Source organism: Cavia porcellus, unplaced genomic scaffold, assembly GCF_034190915.1.
Source record: "Cavia porcellus strain 051 isolate PalLab524CR breed Dunkin Hartley unplaced genomic scaffold, mCavPor4.1 scaffold_20, whole genome shotgun sequence".
Classification (NCBI taxonomy): domain Eukaryota; kingdom Metazoa; phylum Chordata; class Mammalia; order Rodentia; family Caviidae; genus Cavia; species Cavia porcellus.
This window is the reverse complement of record NW_026947503.1, coordinates 26586509-26613912: the sequence shown is the minus strand read 5'-3', so window position 1 is coordinate 26613912 and position 27404 is coordinate 26586509. Positions and strand designations below refer to the sequence as shown.

The window sequence follows — 27404 nt, the reverse complement described above, 5'->3', positions numbered from 1 at the left end:
CTGTAATTGGCTTGTTGGTGAAAGAATAAACAAACCTGCATTCTACATGTAACTAAAACATCACACACATACAATACTTTAATTGATTCTGGAACTTTTACACTGACTGAGTGTAAAATTAGTTTTACCTCGCTTTCCTGGGAGCTTTCTATTTTAATAAAAGCATGTCATGCTAAAGGAATAGAGATTCTGAACATATTAAGGGAGAAGAAAGCATACAACAAATGAGGAATGACCACATAGGGCTGTTGAACAGATTTTCTGTCTGAAGGGATCAAAAGGTTATGGAGCCAGCTGGTGGACAGCCCACACCTGCCATACACGTGCTTACAGTGAAATTGCTTATACCATTGTCATTAATATTTGAAGAGACGATCATGATAGCAAGTTAAATCATAAAGCATTGTTTTAGAAACTTACAGCCTGTTTCTAGCATAGGAATCTTAACCACTAATATAGGCAAAATACTAAACAATACATCTGGTACATACACCACTTATTGTAGGCATTTAAAAATATACAATAACCAAGCAGTATTGGCAGCAACTAACTTATGATCGAGCTTTGTGTAATAGTCCCTTTATTAGATATTTGTCTGAACTCATAAACTGCTCTTACCTAAAGAGCAGAATGTCATCCTGGACTCTTGGGCTGTGATAGCACTTTATCTTTGAGATGTAGGGTCAGAGGTTTAAATGAATGGTAACTTTCTCTGAATTCACAGCCTGTAAGTAATTGATCTGGGACTGAAAGGACAACTCAAGTCAACTGGCCATATTGATGGAACGCTCTGTATTTTATTTAGGTACATTATGCAATAAAAAGCCTTTTTCAGGTTTGTCTGAAAACTAAGGAATATAATGGGTCAGGACTAGTTCCTTCTCTCGGGATTCTTGAGAGAGTTATATAGATACTTTCTGCAGACATTCAGCCAAGTGCCTAATACAAGTACTGAACTTTGGCTGCTATCTCCTTTCTTTCCCTGTATTGGTTTTGGATTTTTTTCCCCCTTATTGCTGCTGTCTGAGAATCCACTTTAATTTATATTGCCCAGGGATTTGACAATAGAATAGAGATCACTGTGGGAAGAAAAAAGAGCTATATTGTGTATTAAGTGCAAAGCCACAGGTTTTTGTAAGAACCGAGGCCTCAATTATTGAATTGTATGAGAATTTGGCTTCAGGTAATGGAATGTTATTCTTGAATCAGTCAGGAATTATTATTTTATCTTTGAAAATTGTTGTGAATGTTTTATGCCTAATGTTTGGTAGAAAATTTAAGGATTTTCTTAAACATTGTGACTCCTATTTCACTGATAACAAGACTCAAATTATAAACGGTCCTTTCTTTAATATTCACTTACAAAGATATCGTAAATCTTTTTTAAGCCATCACCTTGTAGCATGTTATATGATCATTTTTATATCCCCAAAATACTTACAGAATTACTGAATTTTACTAATCATTTTTATTGAATAGGTATTAATGTGATTTTTGTGAAAATAGTAAGAGTTTGGATAAAGATGAATGTTAAGGATTTCTGAGATTTCTTGTGAAGTAAAGATGTTTTACAGAACTCACTTTATATATTTCTTGTTTGTGTCATTCTACTTGTACATTTGATAATTGACTTTTTTATGAGGTCAAGCACCTGCTAGTTTATGAAATATACCCACACTTGCCCTTCATTCCAGTCAGTGACTTCTCCGAGGTAAATGCTGATGGTTCCTGATTTCCTCTGCCCTGTGATGCAGAGTGACCTGCTAGGGCATGAGGTCACAAGCGTAATTATTTCTCCTACATTGTATTCTGCCCACTCACAGTGGTTCATCTCCTCTTTTAGTTTTAGAAACATTGAACATATAAACCCACTACTGTTATATAAATCAAAATCTCTTCTAAAGAGAGTGCCATTGTGATTTTATGCAGTTATGTCCAATGTGGTATTAATTTGCAAATTTATCATCTCAGATATTGATAGAAGGATGTGTAACACATCGTGTTTAATACGTATTGATGTCATCAGAAAGCACAATCCTTTGTTCTTATCGAGTCCCTGCCTTTTTAGCTTCCTTTTGTGTTAAGGTTACCAGGGTTAGGCTCGTCTTTTTATCCCCCTTGGAAACAGAATAGGATTTCTTTGTTCAATGAAAGACACTCCTAGTAAATGTTTTGGGTTTGACTTTCAACAAGCCACACTGTAGTACCTATTTTAACCTGGAATTGAAGTTACTTTTCTGATGATTATAAAGTAGTGGTCATTCTGAGCACAAATGTGGATGGACCAACAATATACAAGAAGGTAAGATGAAACTGTATATTATAGAAGTAGTGAAAAAATATATTGTAGTTGGTGAAAATAATGTAAATATTAATGCATTCTCTAGTAGGCAGGTATGTGCAGGGTTTGTGGTGGGGAGAAAATAGGGGAGAGGATAGGGAGGGATTTGGTAAATATGATTTAAGTGAATCTTTCCCCACCTGTCAAAGTCCTTGAACTTACAGCATTCTTTCCTTCCTTTTTTTTTTTTTTTAAATATATATATTCTTCAGTTACTTGGAACTCTCTGAGATAGTCATTTTTGGAGAAGCATTTTCTGGGTAACTGAGTATTTTAAAAATCACTGGATGTTCACATTATTTTTAAAACATTATCCATTCTTGTTGAAATGTTTTATAAATGTCTCTGTTTTTTTTAAACACCTCATTAACTAGAGTTGTTATTTTGGCCCAGGCTGTAAAATTACCACAACTTACTTACTGAAGAGAATACAACTCTGTATCTGAATGACAAGGGCCCAGATGGTTATGCCTCTTGTATTTCATCTGTTACTTTATATAGTTATCCTGCCTCCTGTTTTTACTGTCTAGTAATCGTTATCAGTCTTTAATTGCTACTGGACTATTTTATCTCATTCCTGGTAGTTTCTGCCCTGATTTTCAGTTTGCCCTTTCCAGTCTGTGGGAGCCAAGTTAAATATTAAATAAGAGTAAATAAGCTAAAAATAAGGGTACAGTGATGAAAAAGTACCTAGTTTTAATGTAAGCACTTTGTGGGCTTCCTGTTGGCTCCTAGCTTTTGCTTACTTGACTACTTCTGTAGGTCTTTTGTGGGATATGAGTGGGTGTGTCTTTCTGTTTGAGCAGGAATATTCTAATTAAAATTGGGAAAAAATAATAATTTTGCTGCACCGAAGAACTGATAATTCTAACATTTCCCCTTTGTAATGCCTGTCATTATGAATCAGCTGACACTGAAAGAATGAGCTTCCCACAGAAATATCTGAACTAAGCTTCTTCATATTCACAAGCCAGTTGCAAATGATTGTGCTTTGTAATTACAAAGGGAAAGTGTTAGTTATGACTGATACAGCACTTCTATTCTTTGTGAGTTTTTGCACTGTGAGACAGAAAGGGTTCATCTTAAAAGAAACTGTTATGCAAAGCACACTTCTATATAGTGTGTCTGTTTGCAGTGTTTCACTGGGACCTAAGGTATTTGTTCCTCTCTTTTTCTTCTAGAGTATCAGAGCTATTGAGCTTAATTTTAAGCACCCTGATCTGATCATGCATTTAACAGCATTAAACTGTTCTACTTATCTATATTTGGTCAGTAACCTAATGGAATAGCAATGAACTTTCTTCTCATGTATGTGGTCGCAACTCTAAAAAGAAATTCCTTCGATACATGACTTGTGTTCTTTGAAGTAATATTTAATATTCTTATGACATTCCTTATAGGTTTTTAATAGTCTTGGAAATTGGAGTGGTAAAAAGGTAAATGAAAAATGAAAGCATACCTGGATAGATTGCTTATTCAGACTTCCAATATGAACAGAAAACTTTGTTATTAAGTAATGTAAGCAGGGAATCCTGTAGGTTTCAGTAGCTTCATGGTAGCAAGGAACTTCTCTATACAAGAGAAACTCCAGTAGTGGAGCAGCAGTCTGCTGTCACGTTATTGCTAGGAGCCCTGTGCCACACCGTGAAACAAAGGAGGTGGTGACGCAAAGGAGCTTCAGCCGCTGGTTCCTGGTGTGCAGGGAGAATATGGGGGATTCCACCAGTGGGCCTCTCATACTACTTGGGGGGTTCTGGAAATCATGTGATCTGTGTGACAAAGATGCTGGACTCGAAAGGGCTTGAAATAAATTCAGTGATTTCTTCACACTTCTTTTTTCTTGTTCACAAGTCTCTCCCCATCTCCATCCCTTCAGTTCAGAAATTTGTCCCTTCCTAGAGTTGTAGTTGATGGCAAGACCCCTAGGAGGCATAAGTGGCTTTCTCTGAGACATTTGTACACTTGCTTGCTTTAAGAGGTTGAGGGTTCTTAAGCCTGGGAAGACTATTTTATAAAAGAAAACAAGCCATTCAGCCTGATAAATTCTTTTTTTAAAAATGGAGTTCAAATGAAAATGTGTGATATACCTTCAGCTGGGATTCTAGTGGCCTTTCCTGTAACAAATAGCCTACTATTACTTGCTATGAAGAGTATGTTATTGATTTGTGCCATTATTCTCTTGCTGATTTGCTGAACAACAAAAATTTATAATGCTAATGGAAATAAAGTACTTTACAAAACATTGTACATGAATAGCAGAGCATTTTTTTTTGCAGCACAGCAAGTGTCTAGTAAGCTTTTAAATATATATTTTCTTTATTCTAATACAGATTGTGGCAATACGATACTGAGTCCTGTTCAACTTGTTTTTTTATGGAACAAAAATCTGACTTTATAATCTTGATATTTGAACTCTCACACACTGAATATATGCATAAATCCAATTTTGACTTGTAAGACATTTATAATTTTACACCATATTTCTAATTCTCGTGTCTCTGTATTGATTAGTATATGCATTTGCGTTATTTTATTATTTTAATTTAAAGGTTTCTTATAATCTGCATATGACAAAATAGATCTTATATTTTAGAAGGAAAAACAATAAATTTATTATAAAGAAATTATATAAACTGATTTTACTTTTGTTCTTTTGAATGCCATAGCTAATAGTAGATTTTGTTCTAAAGTTGCTTATAAATTTGGAGATTCAGTTGACCAAATTATACTAAAATATCTTTTTAAATTCATTCTCCCTCCCTTTCTTCTCATACTTTTTAAAGGAAGTATGACATTTTGCATAATTTTTCTAGTAGTATTTTCTTATATTCCTGTTTATTAAGATTTGGATACTAGTACATATTTTAAATATGTTTTAATATTTAGAAATGATTTCATTGTGCATGACATTTATAGGGTTGGTTAATATTTTAGTACCTCTAGTACACAAACACAAAGAAAAAATTTGTTTTATATGTTTGAACACTCGAATTGACCCCAGAAAGATTGAGATTGATCTGGTTTCTTCTTTCAGCCTGTTAAATGCCAATCCAGTCATCTGTGACAATGCTTAGTATTTTTGTAATTTTTTGTACATATTTTCTGTTCTATAACTTGCTCATCAGTTGAAAAGATTTTTCTTGTTTGATTTAGAGATGAAAACAACCACAGCCACCTATTTTTATTGCTGGTTGTTTTTAAGAATTGTGTCTAAGCTAATGTCAGTGCTATAATCACAGTTCTTTTTTGTAATCCCATGAAAAGACATAACAATTTACTAGGAAAAGATGATGAGACTTACATTTGAAATATGTACTTGGACTGCACATCACTCAGCTTTGAGAAATGGAAGTAAAAGACGAAAGAAAGATGATACTGAATATATGAATGTTCCTGCTGATTTAAAAGCACATAGTTAGATTAGCTCTTTGTAGTAATTGAACACTTAGACTATTTCTGGCATAGATTGTGGGCATAAAGATATAAATCAGCTTATTTATTGAGCACTTTTATATTGCAGGTAGGAAGTGAAGAAGGCTTTTTTTTTTTTTTAACTTACTGATAAGGAGTGCCTAGTATGCGTTACTAGGTTTTGTTTTGTTTTGTATTTGTTTTTGCCTTGTAAGCAAGGAGCAGTTTCAGATAATATCAAGGCTGGAAAAACTAAACTAGAAATAAGTCTCCAAATATGAAGTGATGGATAGAGGACTGAGCAGTATAGCCTTATTATAAACAGTCATGATGCTTTTGATAAACTGTTTTCTAAAGGTCACTTCAAGTTACCACATGATTTTAGATATCTCTGTGTTGAAGGTGTGATTGGGATTCCAAGATCATGCTAAGCTCTCCCCCTATAGAAATGGATGGTTACTTTGGGTCAGAAGCCTTTCCTATTCCCTCTCCTCACTACTGACTCTTTTGGAGAAGAGCTCTAGCGTGGGGGTCTCAAAATCAAAGTAAGCAGAAGGAGGGATCAGTTGCAAAAAGTGATTCTCTTACACCTTACTCTTTCCTCAACCATTTATCTGGCTTTTTTCGGGGGTGAGGAAAGTTAGAATTTCAGTTTCCAAATCAAATGACAATAATAATTAGGAATAAAAATAATATCTTTTGAAAGAGTTTTAAAATGATATGTAAGTGACTGATTTACAGAATTTGACAGATTATTGTGGAGAAGTCTAATGGAAGGCGAGGCATCAGACTGTCTGGCACTGTGTCCTCTTTCCCTGAGAGAGAGAGAGAGAGAGATGATCACTGTTTTGTGTATTTGTCGGTTGTTTTGGTAAAAGGATAAGAATGAACAAATCCATGTTTTTTCCAAATATTTTGGGTAGTAAAATGTGAACTCTTACATGTGAAATCTTAACTGAGATCCAAATATGAAAAAAAGGTGAACACAGAACTAGTTTCTTTAAAGGAGTTTAAAAAAATTTTTGTTTCAGTGAAACTAAGGTACTTGCTCAGTGAAACCCTCACGCTACTTTATCAGTGGTTCTATCTAGCATAGTTGCAAACTACTTAATTATCTGCTCACTAAAAGACACTTTGCTGTAACAAATGATTTTCGTGCCACACAATGCTGTGGTGCACATGTGTGCATGTATATACACAACATGATACAGTGTAGAATTAGCAAACAGTCAATATAAACGTTGTCTTATATGTTGGGAAGCTTCGGATTTGTTATCATGCAGGATACTTTGTTTTTCTGTAACTCTTACAGTTTTGTATGGCAACTTGGGAAATATACTCTTGCTACTTCTCCAACAGATGATGATTGTGCTCTTCATAGAGCTTCATAATAGATTGCACCTGGCAGCTGGCAGTGGCAGAGTGGCTTCTCAGTATGGACCTCAACATATCGTCTGAAATAGCTCTCTCCAGGAAACACAGAAACAATGTCAAATTGCTGTTAGTGTTATTTTTATTTGAAATAAGCTAACTTGTGAGACATGGATTAGCCAGCTATCTGATTTTAGAATTTAAATATATGATTGTATAGTTTTATTATTGATTTATATAGTCAGTAATCTTTTAGTAACCATCATTTATTTGACAGCCTTCTGAAGTAACCATTTTTATCCATTTTACTGAGTGAATCGTCGTTGAATGAGATTAAACCTGTTAAGTGGATAGCCAGTTTTTTCTCAATGCTATAGTAAGTGCAATAGTTTCTGTGATATATTGCATGTGGAATCAGTAAATTGATTTGTACGCCTTTGAAGAAATATGGTATGTTACTTGAGTTTTGGTTATTTTTCTTTCACATTAAATATTTAAAAGTAGATTATGTGTTAGATTACATTTTTTGGTTGAGGAAGTCATATGTAATTAATTTCACAAGTACGTGTTTCCTCTTTGTATCATTGAATATACATGCCTTGTGGTACTGTAACATGCAAGATATGACCACTGTGAACAGCAAAAATGATTATTCTCAAAGCTTATGTGTTATACAAGCATGTAACTGTGATAATAATGCATTACTTTTTTTTTTTCAAACTTTGGTAAATGCTGCAGAGATGCTGAAAAAAAGCTGTAAATGCTTCTTTAAAAAGCAGGCTTACCTCCTTCTATTAGTTATTGGCCAAACATCTTCAGTAGTGATTGTAAAAGACTAGGGATTTGAGGAGAAAACATATCCAATACAGATCATTTCAAAGGGATTGTATTAACCTTTACTACTAATCAGTAAATCTTTTTTTCTTACTCCTTTTGGAGTTGCTGCATGGAGTTGTTACAGTGGCTTGTTAAATGATCTGTTTGAATGCTGAGATAAAACTTTATAGACTGAGTTTGAATAGAAAATATGTGTGTCTATTCAGTTTTTAAAACTTCTTTAGTTTAGAATATCTCAAACATAAAAGTAGAGAGTAATGCAATGATATTCCATATAGCAACTGATGAATCTCAGCCATTACTAACTCTTGGGAATTCATTTTGTTGATAGTCCTTCATCTTCCGCACTTCAGTGTTTTGAAGCTATTTGCAAACACAGTATCGCTAACACACACACACATACACACACACACACACACACACACACACACACACACACACACACCCTATTTGTATCTGAAAAGATAAGGACTCTTTAACAAAAAATTTTAAGACTATTAGAATGCCAAGAAATTAAAATTAACCTTATTCAGTAAAAGGTTTATATTTCCTCAGTAAGTCTCACAGTTTTTTAAAATTTGTCTATTTTGAGATTCAAAGAAAGACATGCATATTGCAGATGATTAACTATATCTCTTATAGCTCTTGCAATCTATAGGTTTTCTGTCCATAAATAAATCAGTCATTGGTTTGACTACAGTCCTCTTTTCCTTGTGATTTATTTGTGGATGATTTAATAAAATTACCTCTGCAGTGATCTTTTCATTTGTGTAGCAAATTTTGATATTCTAAATTTTCACATGCCTTCTTTGTTAGCTACAAGTCCTTCTTCAAGGAGACTTGATCTTATCAACTATTTTAGACCCTGAGATACACTTTAGCAAAGACAGTCTTAAATAATTTATAAAATTTATTTGTGTATTTATGCGTGTTTTTATTTTAGTATTAATGTGAGTCATAGGTTGAACCGATTTAGGTTATGAGCCAATGTAGTAATTCATATTATTGTTCAAACTGGCCCTGTTTCAACAGGAGCCTCTTTAATTGATTTTTGAATCCTTTTGATGGAAATTCTAAAGTTATTTGCTGATAAAATATTCTATGCCTGTTTTATACATTTTGTCACTGAGACCTGAAGCAGCTCATGTAGCAACCTCGGTCCTTTCAGTGGGAAGCGGCATTTTTAAGATCACAAAATGAGTGCTGGTCACGCTCTTTGCTCTTTGGTTATTGATAGCTGCTGCCCATTTCAGTGTGTTTTTCTCTTCATATGCACTTTTATTTGGATCTTACAAGTATATATAATACTTTGAGGTTGTACTAATGTTTTCCCTTGTGTGTAGGACTACAGAGTTTTTTACTTTATTTCATTCAGGTTACATCTACTTTGTCCCACTCTTATAATCTTGATTCTAAATCACAATTTTCTGATTACTCATCTACTTTGCCTTGAAATACATACTTAACATTTTCTATTTCTATAAGTTTGACTATTCTTGATATATGTAGTATTTGCCTTTCTGTGGCTGGCTTATTTCACTTAGCATGCTGTCTTCAAGTTTTGTGTGTGTTGTAGCATATGTCAGAATTTAGGCTGAATATTCCATTGTATATATTTTTCCCATTTTAGTTATCTGTCCAGTCATTTCTGAACATTCAACTTGCGTCTACCAAATAAAAGTGTGAATGTTGTGTAGTATGGATATTGCTGCTGTGAACATTGGTGTAAAAATATCTCTTCAAGACCGTACTTTCAACACTTCAATTTGTGTTTAGAAGTGCAACAGCTGGATAATGAGTGACTCTGTTTTTAGTTTTTTTGGGAAATCTTCATTCTATTTTTTATAACAGATACACCATTTGAAATTCCCACCTGTATTGTACAAGGGTTCTAATTTCATTTTCCTCAACAACCCTTGTTATTTTCTATTTTATTAGTAGCAAAAATCTTAATGGATGTGAAATGATGTATCTTTGTGGTTTTGGTTGCATTTTCATAACTGTGAGTGATGTTGAATAACTTTTTACATGTTCATTGATGATTTATTGTCTTTGAGAAATATCAAGTCCATTGCCTAGTTTTCAATGTTTTTGTGTGGTTATTTTTGTTGTTGAATTGAGAGAATTCCTTGTATCTTCTGTGTACTAATTTCTTATCAGATGTATGATTTGAAAATATTTTCTTCTTTTCTGTAAGTTTCCTTTTTGCTCTGTTTATTGTGTCTTGATGCACAGAAGTTTTTAGTTTTGATATAGTCTAATTTACCTATTTTTACTTTTGTGGGCATGTACTTTCAAGAAATCATCAAACTACTCAACGCTGGAAAACTTCCTTTATGTTTTCTTTTAATAATTTTATAGTTGTAAGTTTTTATTCATGCATTTGAACTATTTTGAGTTAGTTTTTGTATATAATGTAAGCCTAAGGTTCAACTTAAATGCTGGTTATAGCTATTATTCAGTTTCCTATACACATTATTGAACTGTGGTTTTTTTTTGTTTTTTTTTTTTAACTATTTTCTTTTTTGGTCCTGGCAGTTTAACTCAAGGCCTTGCACTTGCTGAGAAAGTGGTATGCTGCTGAGCTCATCCCCAGCCCTGCTGAACTATTATCTCTCCTGTACCTCTTATTTTTTTAACATGATCAAATTCATATATTTATATCCTTTCTTTTCCTAAATAGTAACATACAAATGTATGTTTCATTTAACATACCCTAGAGATTAAGGTATTTATCTCTTGCCATCTTTTTTTAAACAGTTGTGTGATACTTTTACTTTATTGGTGGGCTGTGTTTTATTGATTAACATGGATTTGAGTTTTTTCTATCATTGACATTATGAATGGACCCATTCGTATGTCTTTTCTCTCTCCTTTGCTTTCCTTTCCTTTTTCCCCCTTTCCTTCCTTTCCCTTGCCTTCTTTTATCTTCCCTTCCTTTCCTTTTCCTTTTTTTTTGTACCAGGGATTGAACTCAGCGACCTCACGTTTGCATAGTAGGCACTTCTGCCACTGAGCTCAACCCTCAGCCCCTTTCTTTTCTTCCCTCCCCCTCCCGTCCCCTCCCCTCCCCTCCTTTTCTTTTCTTTTTTCTTTTCTGTCATCTTGGATACATTGCCTGTGCTGAGTTTAAGGGTAATGGTACATGCGATTATGTTTTGCCAAATTATTTGCCTCAGGTGTGGTACCATTTTGCATTTTTAGCACAACATATGTAAAGACATACCTTTCTGTTTTCTTCCCAGTGGAACACATTTTAATTCTTTGGCTTTTGGAATCTTGTGACCATAATGTATGATAAATAAAATCTCATTGTGATTTCTCTGTTAGGAGTGTCTTTTCATATGATGGTCTTTTGAATTTCTGTTTAGCAGATCATATCCTGGCTCATTTTTATATGGGACTGTTTAATCAGCCCTTTTAATATTCAAGTATTTTCTAGTTTGCTATATTCTTTTTATTTTGCTTATGATCCTTCTTTCATCATCCTTTTTACTCTTATAGTTGCCAAGTTATCTTTTAAGATGATGACAGTTTTTCTTGTTGTAGGACTTTTCTGATATTTTCTTCTAATACTTAATCCTTTCTCCTCTTACATGTCAGTTAGGATTGGTTCTGCTTAATGTATGAAGAATGGATAATACTGTCTCTTACCTGCTGTTTGTTCTAAAGGGGTTTACTGTACAATAAGTTTCTGTATGTAGTCTTGTCTGCTTTAGCCTATGATCTGTAGTAAATTTATATTTCAACATCTAATGGTTATGACCCTCTTCTTCCCCAAAGCCCTTCTTTTTTGAGTGTTTTCCTGACTGTTCTTGCTGTTTTCCCAAATTAACTTCATAATCAACTTGCTTAGCTTACGGAGGGGAAAATACAATGCCATTTTTATTGTGATTTTGTTAAATTAATTATTATTATTATTATTTTAGTTCCAGGATCATATTCACTACCTCATGCTTGCAGGCAGATGCTTACACCACTGAGCTAAATCCCTGGCCCTGTTTTTGTTTGATTTGTAAACTAACTTAAGAAGGGTGGATATCTTTAGAGCGTTAGAAACTCTAAGAATAGGAGAGGATAACTTGTAATTTGTTTAAATCTTTATTGTTTTTCAGATTTTAAATTTTTCCTCAGTTTTAGACATGTGTTGTTTTGTTTTGTGTTTTGCCTTTTTGAGTCAGTGTCTCTGTGCAGTTCAGGGCCTGGCCTCAGACTCACAGTGATCCTTCTGCTCCAGCCTCTGGACTTCCGGTATTACAGGCACGTGCCACTGTGCCTGGCTTAGGACGTATGTTAAGTCGTTTATTGGCTAGTTTATTTTTCTCCCGTGGCATCTTTTAACTAAATTTTGTTTGCATATATGAATGCCCTTGACCTTTTGTTAGTTATATAATCTGATACTATAACATTTTCTTTTATATATATCTTTATTGATTATTTTTCAAATATGCATAATAGTTTCATTTATAAATTGAAATAGTTTTATCTCTTCATTTTCAACACCTGTGCCTCCCACTACTTTATATTATGTTAGTGCTAAATAGGGACTGTACCAACATGGTACTAAATAGGAATTGTAAATAAAACACATTATGGACACTGATGATATAATGAGCTTCCTTTACTTTGAAGGTAAATTTTTTGTAGTTTGAAATTATGGCTGCACCAATTAGATAACTAATTGAATGTATTTATAACCATAATTCTATAGATTATAGAATATATTATATATGAATATAACTTATACGGAGATATAATGTGTCACTTGTGATCTTCCCAATTTGGGAAACTTGTGTAATAGCTATGCACATAATGCTGCTGGAAATGGTACTTCTTCCTCAGACAGCTGAGGCATTTCATTGTTTCACTGTGAAGATACTATTTTCTTCTTCTTCTTCTTCTTTTTTTGTGGTGCTGGAGTTTGAACCTGTTGCCTCATGCTTGCTCCACTGAGCTATACGTCTTCAGCCCTTTTTATTTATGTTGAAGGTGAGGGCTCAGGTTGTTCAGGCTGTCTTTGAACCTCCTGCCTTCCGAGTAGCGATGGCTACATCCATATATTACAGCAACTGGCCTGAGGATTTATTACTGTATCAGTTCAACCTTCTGCACTTCTCTACTTGGGTAATCTAAATTTGGGGGATGTAATTTAATAATTTTTACTTAAAAATAGAGTGCCTTGTACCAGCAGTGATAGATTATTCAAAGTATAAAATTTTTGTTGTTGACATTCTCTGTAAAAGTAATTAATGCATTTTGTTAATCTTTTAAAATTTCTTTAATGCTAATTTATTTGTTATAACTATATTTCCCCACCCCATCAACTACACTAAGCTAAGTAAGAATTATAGCTCTACTTTGAGAGTGGCTGCCTACTTTTAAAAAACTTGCTTTTATTTGTAGATTAAAAGAGAAAGTTTATGTTCTTGTTATACATTGTAGGATTTCTACTATTATAGTATTTGATTGGCTTGTTTCTGTAACTTTGTTTGCAAGTTAATTCTTGAAAAGCTGTGCTAGACACAGTGACTGGTGTTCCCTTTGTTCAACTTTTCAGCCTTCTCTAAATCATTGCTCGGATATGAATAGTTTTTTAAAAATGAATTGTGAGATTTAATCAGTGTAATGCAGTAGAATAATGATGTGCTTCTATAGAAGCATTATGCTCATTACAGTGTATGAATGTTTATGTCTTCAGCAGTTTGATTCCATTTTGTCATGTTTCCAGGTTTAAGCAAATATATTTCATGCACCTGCTTATTTTGTTTTCTGAGAGGCTTACCATTTCACTACTTTCTTTATATTCCATTCCGATTCAGACATAATTTGTATTTCGTTGTGATCTTAAAGCCAGATAGTCTTCATAGAAACAAATAAATTTATTATTAAATACTCCACTGAAATCTCTTCGTAAGACTAAGTGGTCTATGACTTTAATCTTTTCATTCCTAAGTGATCTAGCATCAAGCTCTTAGTGGGATCTTAATTATTTAAATAATAGAATTTTATAATACTGTTTTGTTGCTCAGATTATTTTTGCATTGGACAAAAGAAGCTCTTTATAGTTGACTCCTTTGTTATTTAGTTAATTACTTTATTTTATTTTATTTGTGCCAGGGATTGAACTCATGACTTCATGCTAACTAGGCAAGCACTTGAACCACTGAGCTAAATCCCTGGCCTTTGTTTACTTAATATTATCTCAGTTTGTGTGTTTTTTCTGCTCTTCTGTTGGACTGAGACATTTGTGTAAGGAGTCTTAGTTCCTTTTAATGGACGTAGTTGGTGTGCTTATTGCTACTGGGATCTCACATCTAGGACATCTTAATGCACATAACTGGGAAACATAATTATTTCTCTTTGTCTCTGTCTCTCTGTTTCCCTCATATAAAAAAATAAAACTAAGTTCATATTTTTATCTACTGCCACCACTGGAGGATTTATTCTGTTCTTTCCTTTTTGCTTATTTGTAATTTCTTTCTCTGACTGAGAAACCTAACTCTTACAGCTACAATACAGTTACTTGTTTTTCAGCCCTGGTAGACATAAAAAGTAATTTAGAATTGCTTGCCCATACCCTGTGCAAAACAAACCACTTTACCAAGTGTGTTATTTGTGCACAGTTCTTTCTGTCTTTTGACTATTTTCCTGACATCGCCTTTTCTAGTGAGGTTATACCTTAACTTGTCTGAGTCTGCTGTTCATCTTGGATTTCTCTAGCATTCTGATTAATTCATGATTTTCTTAAAATCTGACACTCAGTATAGCTTTATCTTTATAGCCTTAGGTCTTTAGGTTTGAATAAGTGAATAGTCACTCGTAAGAGTTTGAGTCACAGTACCATACAGAACATATCTAAAACCGTAAAAGTTTTCTTGTGTACCTTTTTATAGTCAAGCCCCCTCCCTTCAATACATGACAACCACTGATCTATTTTCTATTCTTTTTTTGTCTTTTTCATTTTTATCGGTACTAGGGATCGAACTCACGACTGCCTGCTTGCAAGGCAGGCGCTTATGCCGCTGAGCTAAATCCCCAGCCCCTATTTTCTATTCTTATAGTGCTGGTTTTTCCAAGATTCCATATAAACAGAATCATGTAACATACAGCCTTTTGGATTTGCCATCGTTCAGTTTGTAAAATACATTTAAGATTCATTTTATTATTGCATAAATCAGTAGTAGTTCATTCCTTTTTTGCTAAATAGTGGTCCATTTTGTGACTGAGCTAAAGTTTGTTTACCCATTCAACTGCTTAAGGATATCTGGGTCTTTCCAGGTTTTTGTGCGATTCAATAAGCCTGTAATAACTATGTATAGGGTTTGTGTGAACGTAGCTTTTAATTCACTTGAGCACTACCTTTTAGGAATGGAATTGCTGGATTCATCAGGTAAGTATAACTGTAAAAGTCATTGACCCAACTCTTTTCCAGAGAAGTTGTACCATTTTGAATTCCTGCTGTCAATGAATGAGATTTCCTGTTGCTTTGTATCCGTTTCAGTACTTGATACTATTTTCTTTTCTTTTTTATTTATTTATTTATTTTTTTTTTTTAACTTTAGGCATTTATTGTAAATACTAAATGTGTATGTATATCACTGGGATTTCAATTTGCATTTTATTAATAACTAATGAGCATGTGTTTATATGCTTATTTGCCATCTATATATCCTCTTTGAAGAAATGTCTATTTAGATCCTTTGCCCAAGGATTTTTTTCCTTATTAGGTTGTTTTATTATTAAATTCAATAATTCTTTATATGCACTGGCTATAATTATATATCTCAAAGATCTTTTTTCCAATCCGTGGCTTGCCTTTCCTCTTTTTGGAAGTAGACTTTGCATGGCATAACTCACTAATTTTTGATAAAGTCCAATTTATCAGCTTTCCTTTTATTTTGAAAGATTTTGTTTTGTGTTTAAAACTCATTGGCAAATGCCTGGTCATCCTGGTTTTCTCCTAGAAATATTATAGCTTTATCTTGTGTTTGGTCTTTCCTTTTATTTCTATCCACAAGTACCATTCTCATCCTTTTTATCACATATTTTCCAGCTTATTAAATCATTGTCTGTATATGTGACATAGCTTGAAGAGTTTTACTTGCATTCTTTTTTCTTCTATAATTCAGCTTTTTTTGATAAAATCAGAATATGCAGAACACATGTAGTGATAGCATCTAAACTAATACAATTGCTTATTGTCTTAAACGTTTATTTGCTCAGTATACATAGCACTTCTCAAGAATTTCACCTATCCTGTTTTTCTTGAGTATAGAACTGAGTGTTGTCAAGTAATAAAATCAAAGGCCATCACAATATCTAATTTAATTGAGAGAAGTTGTAATATCACAAATGTCTTACAGGGTGATCTCATAGCATATTTGCTGTCAATTAAATGTGTCATCTACTAGGGGGATATTATCAGAATATTCTTCAAGCCTGTTATCACTGTATATGAAATTACCTATTCTTCAAGTGGAGACTTTTATAAAATACATATGTGTGTTCAAACTAAGATGGGTATCCCTTCTTGGAAACCCTGCTTCTCCAAGAAGTATGGTTTGACATCATTACTATCTCTATTCTTGATTCCTACCAACTCATTCTTTAAAATGCTACTGAAAAGATCTTTCTAAAATACAAATTAAATTATTTCTCATGTTTGTATTTCTTTAGTGACTTCTCCTGGCTTCAGCTCATATGTGAGCTTCTTGGAAGGTGACTATGTGTTTTTCATGTTGTGTCTCACCTAGTACGGGGCTAGTTACATATAGCCTGGGTCTTCCCTGAGTGTTTCAAATAGTGTCAGAACTTTACAGTTACCTGTCTTCAGTGCCAGTGGCATTGCTTTACTGATAGTGGAAATTCCAGTTTCCTTGTTTTTCAGATATATCTCATCTTTCAGGCATAACTCAGATCTCCATGTCCTTATTTTAAAATCTAGTAATTGCTGCTAGCCTCATCAATTTTTCTTTCTTTGACTTCCAAAGAAACTTACTGTTAACAACAACATACTAAGCATACTGCATGTATTAGTATACTGTTTTGTTACCACTTGATGGTGGAACCTCCGCCTGGATAATTCTGGAGAAAAAATGTAAAATGAGAAGACAAAGGTATTTTCTTAAACAGGAAAATACACTAGGCAGAGTTCTGAGATATATATACTTCTGCGTATAGGCAGGGTTTCCTAATCAACCAGACATTATGATGTTAAAATGTTGTGTATTAAAGATAGTTTTGACTTTGTTTCACAATGCTTGTTAGGTTGAACAGTACAAATCTTTGTTTCATTTTTGTGCTCTGAAGCCAGAATTGGTGTTAAATCAGCTCACAGTGTACAAGTCAAACTGTAATCATTTTTAAAGTACCTGTAATCAATTAGAAGTATTAGGCACAATTTTAGCTATGCTCTATTTTAGGTTCTTTTTGAAAGAGAGGCTAATAAAGCTTCATACTCATTTACTATTTTGTTAATATAGTACCCTATGTATAGTTTCCATTCATTGGGTGTTTTTCAGTAAATATATTCCTTTTGAAGCTTTCAGAATTGTTTATAATTATCTTTCATGTAGCAGTAGTTTATACAAATTTTCAAAGGGTTGAGGATTTAACTCAGCGGCATAAGCGCCTGCCTTGCAATTATGCAGTTGTGAATTTGATCCCTGGTACAAAAAAATTAAAAATAAATAAATAAAAACTAAAAAATTTTTAAAATGCTAGTCAATAAAATGTATTTCATTTAAAAATAAACATTAATTCTCATGCTAACAGTTTTTCATATGCCTGCTTGAAGACACTGATTTTTAATTATATTTTTATTTCTTTAATTGTCTTTTGCATTTAGACAGCTAACTTGTTTCTGATCGGTCAAAACTATCTTTATTCAGAATTCAGGAATACTCTTAAACTCAACATTTCCTATCAAAAGTCTTTTGTACAAAACATCTCCCCAAAATAAAACATAGTGTTATATTTTATATTTTTGATGTTACTGCAAAAGGAAAAGTGGATACTGTGTCTTTAATGGAAAGCAAAAGGTTATCTTTCTGTGGCCTTTGTGTGTATGTGCTGATGTGGATGTAGGCAGCCAGACAAGCAATGTGTGCAGAGAGACTAGGGAACCGGCTGCGGATCGATACAAGTGGTGTGAAGTGAATTAATGTGAGGCGGGCCGTCTGTCTGTCATAAGGAGGGTTGTGGGGAATGTGGGGCAGTGCTGGTCAGTCGCTGCAGAGATCTGCTTCCAATAAATTCAAGGCTTCTGCCTGAAAAGAAGCTGTAGGTATCCACACACTCCCTTTCTTATTGTTAAATTTTACTTCATTCAAAGTGAATGTTCACGTCAAATTATTGCCTCCAGTACACTTTAATTGGATCACTGGAAAAACACAGTAGTGAGAAACTGATGAGATAAAAATACCTGCTATTCTTTTGGCTACATTTTTCAATCTCAGTGGAAATTACATTATTATGAGAATGAGAAATGTAATTTTTATTAATATTTTGTGTTATTTCTAGAAGTATTAGTACCATCTAATCCTCACTAAAACATAATAGTGAGCTAAAGTGGTTTTATACTCCACTGTATGAGTACTGCATTTTAAATCTTATTATATTAAAATTGTCCTTGATTAACCAGTTAATCACATGGGATTGTAGAAGTCTCTTGAAGTCCTACTAATTATTATTACTCAGACACTGTTAGCCAGCTGAAAAAAATGTTTTTAAAGGTAATATATAGGCTCATGAAAGATATCTTTTAGAATAATATATCAGCTTTTACTGGAGGTTATACTTGAATTTAGTTTTACATTATTGATCTTTAAGACCAGGTTTCTGTATTTATATTTTAAAAAACTTGTTTTATAAAGTGATTAAAAATATGATAAATAAATGAGGGTGTTTTCTGTGTATCGTCTCTCACAGTGAAAAGTCACCCCTCTATTTAGAACTCCAGGTGGCATGAAGATTTCACAGTAGTATTCTTTATTCTCTATTAACTTCTGCTAGCTGTAACACTTTTTCCGGCTCTTCCTGTATGCTGTTGTGTCCGAATTTACTCAAGCCAGTGTTCTGTTTCACTCCATTTTCCCTAGTTTCTGTTTCATTTATAATATAACATACGTATATACAAACCCACTATCTGGTGTAATCTACATTCATTTTATTATTTGGTGAAATATTTATTTGGGGACTTACTTTTTTTTAAAGGCTGTCATATCATTTCATCATTATTATCTTTTATTATAAATCTTACTCCATTTAACTATTTATTACATCATTTTATCTCTCCAAAACAGTGTTACTGTTATTTTCTATTATATTTATCTAATCTAGCTTGTGTCATGGCATTAAAGGTACTCTAATTTTATTCCATTAAAGCTGTATTTTTTAAACTTTATGGGATATTCACTGAGGTCAGGTATTTCGAGGATACTCAGAAAATAAATACCTTCTTAGGTTTCATAGTACAATTTGACAAATAAGCTTGCTTATGTCAAGTACATAAGCAAATAGTGTGTCATTCACTATATTATTAGCTGACATTTATAATCTTGATTTTGAGCATGAAGAAACTGAAGTTTATATAATAATAGTTTGTAAGGGTTTCTTTTTATGTTATCTGGGAATATTTCATCTTTTTGATAGTGAGGAAGAAGAATGATTGTTATGCTTTGTGAAGCTAGGCTTTTTATAGCTCGAATAACAAAATATTTTTTTTCATCTCTGTTTCACTCAAAATGGCATTGTATTATGGCATAAACTTTAGTTATTTTTATGACAGTGATATTGTGCCTCCCCTTATATCTTCTAGAAAAAATCAAGTATATTTAGGTACAATTTATGTGTCAGAAAAGTCATCATTTGGAGATATAGTTTCAAGCAAATGTGGATAGTAGCAGATCCTGTATTAGACTCAGAATATAATTTAACATCATCATTTAAAATTTTTTTTTCCTCCTCTTTCCTTAGTTCATCCTCTGTCACTCTTGTAGCCCCTAGAGACCACTGGTTTTATTTCATTTTTGCAGTTTTAACTTTTTTACAGAGTATCTATCAATAACTTATACCTATTATAGTAAAATACTAACAATATACTGTAGCAATTAGAAATAGCCAAGTTATGGTTGTGAATTTTTAAAAAATGTTGTTATCCCTTCACTTGTAGGTAATAATTACCATGCTTAGAATTATTACATAATGTTTTAAACCATCTTTTACCATAATATTGTGATCCAAAAGTTCAAATTGAAAGGTTTCTGTCATTTCCTGCAAGCAAGCTGTTAAAATTCATTTTGATTGAGCTGTACCGTTTGTATCTGGGAGTTGGATGTAGTGAGTTGGTCTGTCCATTCTCATTCCTACCTTTACTGTCCTGCAGAACACGTTAGAAGTCTTAAGTAGTTTGTTAACCATCAGAGAACCCAGTCACACGTGAGTTGAGGCATTTACCTTATCTTGAAAAAAGAAATAGATATGAATTTAAAGTACCAAAATTAATCTTTTTGCAGATTAGTAGCAAAAAAGCAAAATTTGCCTGTGAAGATGTTAACACAATGAGTTACACATACATTCAAATGAAAAAATGTTATTTACATTTTTAAAAACGTGCTTTCCTTACATAAGAAAATACTGTGGAATTTTGCTTTCTTACTATATACATATTCTTTGTGACTCCTTTTTTTTTTTTGTTCAGCTATATGGCTGAAAAAACTTCGAAATGGTTTATAAGTGGCATGAGTGCCTTTGTTGATACAGAATAGTAGAAAAATCAGACTTTTTAAAAAATAAGCAATCTTTTTGCTAATAGTTCACTTATGTTAAGTTGATCCTTAAAAGTGAATAATTAAAAAGTAATATTCTGTTGCATGAATGTATCAACTTGTCTGTTCATCAGTTGGTAAACACTGGGAATGCTTCAGCTGTTTGACTTTTAGGAATAAGCTGCTGTGCATATTTGGATACAAGTTTTTGTATCAACTCACCTTTTCTTCCCGTGATGGTAGCCATGTGATAACTTTTACTTTTTGAGGAGCTAATAGAATGTTTTTAGTGAAGGTCTGAGATATAGTTGGCTACTTACGTGATTTTTGAATCTTCTCCTAATCTGTAATTTGTTTAATTCTCCTAATAGAATCTTTGTAAAAATTTAAAAATTTTGATGTTTATTTACATGTTTTTCCCTTATTAGTTTTGCTTTTGTTATCAAGTCTAACTTAAATCTCAAAATTTATTTATTTCTCAAAATTTTTATCATTTTATATTTTGTTTTTAGGTGCATGATTCATTTTGAGTCAATTTTTATGTAAGACAATATGTTGTTGTTTAGATATGGTTTTCCCCAAAGATTGCTGTATAAGAAGTTTGGTTTTTATAATTTCTCCCTTAAATTGCTTTTGTACTGATTTCTAAAATCAGTTGGGTATACTGTATATTTCTATTTTGGGGCTTTCAATCTTGTTACATTAGCTTACATGTTTATCTTTCTGCCACAATCACATAGGTTTTTTTTTTTTTTTTTTTTTTGGTCTTTTACCTTTTTATTGGTACCGGGGATTGAACTCACGACTGCCTGCTTACAAGTCAGGCACTTACGCCGCTGAGCTAAACCTCCAGCCCCTCAACCACATAATTTTAATAGCATCATATAATAAAGTCTTGAATTCAAGTAGACCGACCTTTTTTTAAAATTTATTTTTATGAATTATTTTATTCTATTTTATTTTTCTTTCCATGTGATTCTAAAATAATTTTGTGCATATCTATAAAAATTTCTGCTGGAATTTTATGGTTTGTTTATTTGAGTCAGGACCTCACTGTGTAGTTCAGGCTGGGGTGAACTCATTATGTAGTTGGTCTTGAACTCAGGGTGATCTTCCAGCTTCAGCCGTGTGAATGCTGGGTCTGCAGGCATGTGCCACCACATCCAGCTCTGCTGGAATTTTAATAGATAATCTCAGTAAATCTGTATGTAAGTTTGTGAAAAATTAAAATCTTTACTGTGATGATTGTTCTAACCCATAGACATGGCATATCTTTCCATTTCATTTTTTATATCTTTCTTTCATCATGCTTTGTAGTTTGTACTTTTATCATCATCATACAAGTCCAATGTGGGATTTTTAAAATTTTACATCTAAATATTTCATATGTTAAAGTTTATTTTTAAGTTTAGGAGTCAGTTTGTTAATTACTGGTGTGTAGAAATAGAATTGGTTTACAATTTTAAATCTGGTATTCTGTAGCCTTTCATTTTTTTTTTATTTTAAAGAGAAAAAAATAAAACTTCAAAACAAGATAATAGGAGGGTAACAATGGTTAGCACATTGAGTATTGTTACCTTTAAATTAGTTACTCTGTATAAGATATTGACATTTAATTGTCTCAGCAATTTTAGTACAAATACAATGAACTAAGAGAATTTACTAGTATAACTATCTTAGCTGTCTTGTGTATGTTTTGCTTTTCCCTTCCTTTTCTCCTTTCTCCTATGCAAATTTCTCTTTCTTTTTGAACAATTTTTTTCCATTTCACAATATCTATTGTTTACTCTTTTAGCTTCTTACACTAGGAAACCATATGATGTTTACACATGTGCATATTCACTGTTTTATTTCACTTATGAGTATGGTCTTGAGTTGCATCCATTTACCTATAAATGTCTCCAGTTTATCCATTTTTATGACTGAGTAGTACTTCATTGTAGGAAAAGACCACATTTTTTTTAAAAAATCTATTCCTTGGTTAATAGGCAAGGGTTTGGGATTGTTTCCAAGATCTATTACAATTGTATTGCTATAAACATGGGTGCACATATATCGCTGTGGTATGATGTTAAATACATTCTTTTGGGAAGATATCCAGAAGAGAAATAGCTGGGAATAGGTCCCAGAATGGGACCTCCAATTCTAGTTGTTTGGGGAATCTCCACACTGATTTTCACAGTGGTTACACCAGTCTGTACTCTCAGCAGCAGTGAAGAAGTGTTTCTTTTCCCCCACAGCCCTTCCAGCATGTGTTACTGGTTGATTTCTTGGTTAAGAGTCACTCTTTCCTGGGTGAGATAGAATCTCAGTATTGTTTTAATTTGCATCTTTTGATGACCAATGATGCTGACCATTTTTTCATGTATTTAGTTGCTGTTTATATTGTTGGGGCATAATTATAATGTAGAACACATTTATAAAATAACAAACTTATAGATATTTGTGATACAAATTAGGGAGCAATTAGAGATTTCTGACCATGTTTCTGCTGAATTCAGTTGACCTTGACAGTATCTGAAACCCAGCTGCGTACTTGTGATAAGCACTCAGTTGGAGTAATTGTCAATACATTAAGGCACCCTGGGCTAGTCAAGGATACCTTCAACTATACTCACTTTGTATTGGACCCCTCCCCTTATTCCCAGAATGTTTCTATATTATTATAAACTATTTGTTTCAACGAATCCGTTCAAGACTAGCCCCGCCTGTCAATATATGACTCAATGCATGTAACCAATTAAGCAAAGTTTTGTCACTTGCTTTGTACTTCCCTCATCTGAATGCTATATAAACTAAACTCTTTGTAAAGGCAGGACTGTTGCATTTGAGAATGATCCCACAACAGTCCACTGGCGTAAACACTACCTTCTCTCCTGGATGTGAAGAGTCTTCCTTTCAGTTTGACTTGATCTTGCAACAGTATTTCTTCATCTGAGAAGTCTGTATTCATCTCAGAGGCCTATTTGTGGATTGGGTCTTAAATTTGGGATGCCCAATATTTTTGAGTTCTTTATATCTTCTCTATAGTAATATGTTATGGTTGCTATATTGTGTCAACTTGAGCAGTTTAGAAGTTTAATTAAGAGACTCAGCAGGGAGCCAGGGTTCCTTCTTAGTAAATATTCTCATCCTGTGCAAGAGGAAGGCAAGGAAATTTTGTGAGTGCTACACCTGCCCTGGAAGCTGGAGTGGCCTGTGTACAAAATAAGGGAGGAGAAGACACTTGTTCTCTCTGCTTTTGCTGGCTGCTGCCTTGAAATGTTGCTCAGTGCCATGTCACCCTGCCTTGGAACCAGCTGAGTATAGACTGAAACCTCCACAAACTGTAAGCTAAATAAACCTTCCCTTCCTTAATTTTGGGTATTGAGTATTGAGAAAAGTAACCAAGATAAATCCTCTGTCTGAGAAACAGCTGGAAAATATTTTTTCATACATTATGAGTTGTCCGCTCTGTTGTGGTTTCTCTTGCTGTGCAAAAGCTTTTTAATAAGATGAGGTCTCGGTTGTTGATTCTTTGCCAACAGGGATTTATTCATGAAGTCTTTGTCTATACCACTGCCTTCAAGAATCCTTGATGAATTCAATCTTCCCGAAGATTTAATGTTTCTGTTTTAATATTTAGAAATTTGATCCTGTTTGACTTTGGTTTAGTGCATGGTGAAAGATGTGAGTCCAGTTTCAATCTTCAGCATGTGCAGAGGCAGCCTTTCCAGCACCAGTTGTGAAAGAGACTGTCTTTCTTCCAGTGAATGTGTTTGCTACCTTTGTCAAAGATAAGGTGGCTAAGTATGTCTAGAGTTGTTTCTGCATCTTTTTATATGTTCCACTAATCTTCAGGTCTGTTTTATTTTGCCAGTACCATGCTGTTTTTTTTTTTTATCATAGTTGCTTATTTAGTATAATTTCAAGTCAGGGATTATGATGCCTTCTACCTTGCCTTCATTTCCCAGAATAACCTTTGCTATTCTAGGTCTGTGCTGGTTCCAGATGAATTTTAGGATTGTTTTCTCTAATTGTATGAGCTATGCTGTTGAAATTTTGATCAGAATTGCATTAAATCTGTATAACAGTTTTGAAAGTGTGACCATTTTCACTAAATTGGTTCTTCCTACCCAAGAGCAAGAGGTGTCTTTCCATTTTCCAATATCCTCTTCAATGTCTTTTTTTTACAGTACCATAGTTTTGAAGATAGATGTCTTTTAATCCTCCATTGGATTGATTCCTAGGTATTTCCTTTTTTGCTTTTTGGATGCTGTTGTGAAAGGTGTGTTTCCCTAATTTCTCTCTCAGTGAGTTTTTCTTGTACAGGAAGGCTATTGATATTGAGTGTTGTCTTTGTATCTAGCTATGCTATTGAATTTGCTTATTAAATATAGTTTTTGGAGTCTTCTATGTAAAGTATCATGTCATCTGCAAATGATAATTTAACTTCTTCCTTTCCTATTGTTATTACTTTTATTTCTTTCTCTTGTCTAATGGCTCTAAAGCCTTTCTAAAGTCAGTTATTAGTTTTGGTAGTTTCGTTTCTTTGTTTGTTTTGCTTTCTTTAAAGATTCCTCTGAGATTTTCCATGGAAATAGTCATTTTATCTTTGAATAAGATATACTAGTCAAGTTTCTTCAGGATGATACAACCCATGTGATGGATAATGGATTGACTCTTTTAATTGTTAGAGACCCAAGGAAGCCAGTGTCTTTGCTCAGTCCAAGTGAAATATTTTGCCAGCTACCTAGATACTGTATCTCACAGAAACAAGTTATATTTTCCAAATGTTGTCTGTTTTATTTTTTTTTTATGTGTTCTATTTCACTTTCTTTGTACATTGGGAAATCATAAAGAAGAGTGGTATGGGTGGACTTACTTGCCTGTTTTTGATAACAGAGTGAATGCAGTTAGATTTTCATTTTTGAGCATAAATGTTAGCTCTGCGTTTTTAGTATACACTTTTTTCTCCTCTATTCCTATTTTTCCTGGAATTAAAAATAATCAGAATTGGCTTTTAAATTTTGTAAAAGATTGATGTGATATTTTCTTCTTTAGCCTATTAATATTTTTAAGCACACTGATTATCTTTTATAAAATATAGTAAACCACACTTATATCCCTGAAATAAACTGTACCTGACTGTAATATTTGATTTTGTGTATAAGTTCTGCGTTTTGCTTATTTCCATTTCATTAAAGATGTTTGAGACTTTAAAAAATTGGTCCGTAGTTAATTTGTTTTTCTGCCAAAAATTTTATAATCCTTACTTTGTTTTGGAAAACATGGATCAAAGATCTGGTTTCAGAATAGCTTCTTGTCTTTCGTGCTTAGATACTTTAAACTATACATGTTTGCTCTTTAAGCTTTATCCTTAATTACTGAATTGTCTCATTGAATAGCTACTTGATACAGCACAGAAATTTCATGGAAGACTTAACAGTATTTATAGTTAGTGTCATGATTTCTCAGCTAAATCTATGATGTTCTATACTTCCTCTTCTGCAGGTAACTCAGTGATGGAAGGAATTGATGATAAAAGGATATTGGGTTTTGAAATCAGAAAACCTGCATCTCTGTGCTGTGGCTGTGTTAATATTGAACAATTCCTTAGCTTCTCTGATTCAATGAGATACATGTAAATGGATTTGTAAACATGTTGTCCCTTGACCCCACTTCATTTTCATTGGCTTTCTTAATTTTATAAGAAACTACTAACAATGGTTTTTACCATTGAAACTGTTCTTTAATATCCTTTTCCTATTTCTGTCATCATTTTCAAAATTAAAAAGTATTAGAAGAACGAGTGCTGGGGATATAGCTCAGCAGCTTAAGTGCCTGCCCGGCAAGCACAGGGTCCTGAGTTTGATTCCTGGTGGGGAGCAAGGGGAGAATGAGACAGAGATTTCAAAGTTTATATTTTAATTTAATTGTATGAAAAAAATGATCTTTGACTTTGTATTTGAATGTCTCTATATAGACTATGGCATTTACTTTTCTATTCTTTGTAATTATTTTACTGATAGATATCTTTAGTTGATTAACTTAATACTGCTTTCCTAGTAACTGCTTCATGTTAAAATATTTTATAAATCCCACAGTAAAAAATACTTCTGTAAAGTGGTGGCTTATCATTTGCCATTCATCAGGGATCATTTGTTAGTATTATTCTTTTGTGTTGTTATTTATTAGCATCTCTGAACAAGTGTTGATGCTAAAGTAATATGTTATAATCTTCACATGAAGTTGTGAGGACTTGGAACTGTTTGCTGTCAGCCCAGCTCTGGGTCATTCTTGGTGGTTAACAACTAAAATTCTTCACCTCACGATGCTTTTGGTAAACCTGAGACACCAGTGTTGAACCTTACATACAAATATGCAAGTTCATTACCTTGGACGAAAGAATCCTTTGAATATTTATCACATTTCTTTTTTGAAATAGTTGGATGATTCTTGTGTAGACAAACATTAAAGTGCCTCTTAAAAAGATTTGATTAGAAGATTTAACTTCTAAAGTAAACTTTAGAATGATGAGAATTTTACATGCCATGAGTGAGCAATATCTGTTGATAACCATATAAAAATTCACACATACTGCTATCCATTGCCAAGTTAGAAATAATGTGGTTGTTGATATTGATGACAGAGCATAGCATCAGAAATACAAGACTGTTCAGGGAAAATTGTGTGGC

At 33.2% G+C, this 27404-nt stretch overlaps 1 protein-coding gene across 4 annotated transcripts in view; it reads left to right on the top strand.

Annotated features, from left to right (window-relative positions):
• Wdr7 (WD repeat domain 7) overlaps nucleotides 1-27404 on the top strand; it is a 369257-nt gene that overhangs the window by 145161 nt on the left and 196692 nt on the right. The gene's annotated exons all lie outside the window — the stretch shown is intronic.